Below are 4,521 nucleotides of genomic sequence, written 5' to 3'. Positions count from 1 at the left end.
AGCAAAGGTGAATCAAATAGATCATTAAGGCAAGGCTGGGATGGTCCATTTGGTAAAGTAAATCTGTTGGGCATCTTTCTTTGTCTTTACACAATAATTCTGATGGCAAAAGAACCAAACGGGACACGCAAAAAAAAGAAAAGAAGATGTCGAGCAGTGTCAGTAGTATGCTAGAAAGTGATACATTAAAATTTCTGGGGTCACCATGAAGAGCTTACTTCCTTTCTTGCTCAGTGTGTAAAATGTGGTACTTAATGGATTGAAAAGAAAAATGATGGCACCCTTGTAGTTCACACAGGTGGTGATGATTCAGGGTTTTAATTTGTAAGGTTTGAATTTTGAGCCATCATAAATTTTAAACCAGGAAAGTATAATATTTAACATATGATAAGTCAAAGCTAATATAGCTGCTCATATATAGCTACTTATAATTTGAAGAACTACCTACACCAATGAGTAGACTTCCCAGAATGGAAACAGCACTCTTTGTGTGGTTGGAGAAAACAGTCAAGTTGTTAAGAACTCTGACTGAGAAGAATCCGCCTGTGTACAGCAGCAGGCTGCCTTCCTAGAATTTGGATATCCCCCGTGCGCTCGTCTCTGCATTATGTGCATTACCTCTCTTGGAAAATTAAAACCACAGCAGCTTTTTATAGCTTTTTTCATTCACTATCAGCTTACACCAAAAGTCTACTCTGAAGAAGATTATTCAAAACATGCAACGCAGTCACCAATCCCAGCAAATCCACCCCTAAGTCAGACTGTACAATACAGAAAATAAAAGAGCTACAGCTCAGACTCTACAGGCTTCAGTTAGCATGTTAAATGTGAAAGTTCAGTTAGAAAAAGACTGAACAAAAACGGCCTGAGTTTAGCAATTAACCAAAGTGACAAACATTGCTCTAAATAATACTCCCCTAATCCAAGTAGTCACCCAAACCTGGACGTGGATTTAGAGGCCCGAGGGCCATCTCACACATTTATTCAGAATAAAACAAGTTTCAATTAAAAAAATCAAAATCTTGTGGACGTATGCCTTTTACATGTTGGTAAAATGTTTAGGATGAGATGGAGATGTAACACTCATGCACCCTGAAAATTATGAAGGTCTAAATATGTATCAAAGGGACTCACTGAACATCAGTGGATTTCTATGGTGCAAACGTACTTAAACTAGCCACTGTGACCATTGAGGCAGAGCAGAATGAATGATACTGACGGGAACTATGAGGGTTTGTAGTTAAATTCCTGCTCTTACACACTGTAAAATCGAATTAGTTAGAACTCAAAATAATTGAGGAAACTCGTTGCCTCAAAAAAATTGAGTAAAGCTTAGCTAAAAATGACTAAATTAGGACAACTTATTTATTTTGAGTACTCTGTACAAGCTCATTTGTTCCCAGAACTCAAGAAAATTGGATCAAGTTTACGTAAGTTGACCAAGTTAGGGCAACTTACTCATTTTGAGTACACTGTAAAGCCTTGTTAGTTCCCAGAACTCAAAAAAATTAAGGAAACTCATTGCCTCAAAAAAACTAAGTAAAGCTTACTTAAGATGACTGTTAGGACAACTTATACAGTGCAAGTCTGCAGTATTAAGAATAACTTGATATTTCTGACTGTACAGTGCTAATTGTTTACTTACTGACAAACATTTCAAGTTCAACTAAATGAAAAAACAATTTGTGGTAACCTGAATATGATTAAAAATAATTAACAACACTTTTTGTCTTGATGTTAAAATCAGACCAACTTTTATTTTCAAACACAACAAAGTATAACAGCCAACATACTGGACACTGTTCTGCTGAACAACAAACAATTATATTGCCATCACTGTTATAATCTTACAATGAAACAAAGTCGCAGATGTAGTTATTCTGAAAATAAGTTTAGGCCTACCACAACTTTGTTTTGTACTTACATTACTTATATAATCAAAATAAAAATATGTGTTGTTCTGTCACAAGTGCAGTCTCTAATTTAAACAACACATTTGTTTTGCATTCCAACACATGAGCTGGAATGTTGTAATGTTTTAAGGATGGCTTGTTTCCAGTCCAGGCATTACTGCCTGAATGACTATCATGGATCGTGGTGATCCAAATGTAGGTGCAGAAGAAAGTCTTTAACTTCCCTTAAGTACAGTGGCAGTGGATGTGGGTTGGAGATGCAATGAGCTTGAACCTGCAGGCGACCATCTTCACTGACCACACCATCTGTGACGGAGGACTCATCTCTCCTGGTGTCCTGCAAGCAAACAATCATATTTTTTGGAACATGAACTTAATTGCTTTCTTAAAACATTTTTTTCTGCATTTGGTATAAAACAGACTCCAATTTAGACAATCTCAGGCTCCCTCCCCACTGGAGAGGTGACATTCAATGTCCCAATTGTCAGTCTGGATAGCCCTGACCCCCACCCGACACACAATAATGTCATGAAAGCATCATTTTAAAAAGGGCTATGCAAACATGGCCAATAACTTTCATTCTAATGATGTGCAAAATTATTTGGGCACAAAACAAATTTTGCTGTTAGAAAACTTGCAGACTTCACTATATTCAGTGTAGACCCTCTAAACTAAGTTTGGGGGATGTGATCTTTCAAGAAATGCAGACCAAACTGTTGTTGTTTGTTTACTTACACAGCATGTCTTGTAGAATTAACTGGAGTCACCAGCAACAGCCTAGTGCAGTCATATCTCAAGTCTAATAACAGAAGACAGGAAAAGATCAGTAAAGAAACAACTTCCCCAAACCAAAAAACAAATAAAACAATAAGTAAAACAGGCTGATCTAAAGTATGATTAAAGTTCAGCCTGATTAATATAAATGTCACTGACAGTTGCTAATATATTGGAAAACCAAAATACTTACCACTGAGTTGATGTCTTTCTGTCCAACAGCAGGAGTGCTGGTCCCGAGCCTCAAAGACAGTAAGAAGCAAGCAGAGGGAGAAAAAACAGAACATTTTTCAGAAACCGATTTGATCCTTAATGGCTGTGCAATCATTGTAACATAGAGTTTGCTTATGTTGTTAAATAAAGGCTAGATTTGACATTAATAGATGCCACAGATGTTCAAGGTGCCACAAAGCATGAAAAAAATAGACATCTCAGAAAACGTCGGGGCATTTTTGCAAATATGTGATGTCTTGATAAATCGAGCAGATATTTGAACTTTCGACAGCTACATTCTCGCCTGAAAATATCTTAAAAGTTGATTTTGTGACCCAGAAAAAGCAATAAGCCGCGCTCCTCCGCCATTGGCGAGCTTACAAGTACGCACAGGCTCCGACAACCATGGCCGACATATGCGATCCTCCTTTCCCCTAGATTACCCTTTCTGGGTCACAAAATAACCTTTTAAGATATTTTCAGTGGAGAATGTAGCTGTGTAATGCTCAAATATCTACTTAATTTATCAAAATATCACATATTTGCAAAAGTGCTTCCACGTTTTCGAAGAGCTCTGTTACCCACCAGCGCGATAGCTGACCGGGAGGTCAAGGCTTGATAAGAGTCCGCGAGCACAGCTAACTCTTGGCTTATTGTTTTCACACCCCCGAAGAATTTTGTCTGGGCTCTTATCTCACTTTTTTATTTCAAACAATCAACAGAAAATTTCACAGACATATTTTTATATAAGGTTTTTAAGGCTGTGGTGTTAATTTTTAAGTAACATGAGCCCAGCCGCAGCAGCAACGCTAGGCTAACACTAACTAGCTAGCACGATTATAAACCTGGTGCTAAACTAAGAGAAGCCACAAAATCAGTTTGAATAAGAGTAAACATTTACTCACCAAGTCAGTGTATCAGGTAAAGATCCACAGCAATGACAACAATAATCCCTTGAGCTGACGCTTTTCTAGGTTTGCTCAACATATTCCATAAAAAATGCTGGCACCATGAACATGCGGACTGATCCGTGCTAGGGAGGAGGACGGTAGTGACGTGGCATTTTCAAAACACATCTTTCATCCTTCCACACTGAGAAGAAAAACTTCCATCTTACTTAGTTTTTCTAAGTTAAGACAACTCAAATAAATTGAGTTTATCAGCATTTCTGTAGCGGACAGAACCACCTGCTTTAATTTACCATGATGCTCTGTGTTATGTTGTCATGGCAATATGAAGTCAAATAAATACAAATATATAAACTGCACATTTGAAGGAGGACAAGAAGACAGGCAACTGGAAGAGCTTTTGAAGCAGGAAAACTTTTCTGGATTACTCTTAATTTAACTGGAAATTTTGCGAATACAAGTCAAGGAGGAAACAAGGAGGCAGGTTGGATTATATTTGAGGACAGGACGCACGAAGGAGAAGCATGAGGAGAGAGAAAACAGCAGAGCGATGGTGCAGAGCTAATCGTGGATCAAGTCGAAGAAGCAAGCATCAAAACTGTGAGTAAACATAACACATAAAGACTTAAAAATTACTGTGCTGATTAAGGAAACATTAAATTTGGTTAGTTTGGGGTCTGCAGCTTCAGGTTTGTGGGTTCAATTGGTCTCAA

At 37.8% G+C, this 4,521-nt stretch overlaps 1 long non-coding RNA gene across 1 annotated transcript; it reads right to left on the bottom strand.

The window, feature by feature from the left end:
• Positions 1-1,738: 1,738 nt before the first annotated feature.
• Positions 1,739-4,096, bottom strand: LOC146706308 (uncharacterized). The gene is made up of 3 exons (XR_014921746.1): positions 2,881-4,096; positions 2,649-2,712; positions 1,739-2,250 (listed from the first exon to the last, which is right to left on the bottom strand). It is a non-coding gene; the product is annotated as an uncharacterized LOC146706308 (long non-coding RNA).
• Positions 4,097-4,521: the final 425 nt, after the last annotated feature.

This window comes from Copadichromis virginalis, linkage group LG7, assembly GCF_057382275.1.
Source record: "Copadichromis virginalis isolate Kocher_CV1m ecotype Utaka linkage group LG7, C_Virginalis_male_GT1.1, whole genome shotgun sequence".
In the NCBI taxonomy this organism is placed as follows: Eukaryota; Metazoa; Chordata; class Actinopteri; order Cichliformes; family Cichlidae; genus Copadichromis; species Copadichromis virginalis.
This window is presented reverse-complemented; position numbering and strand designations above follow the sequence as displayed.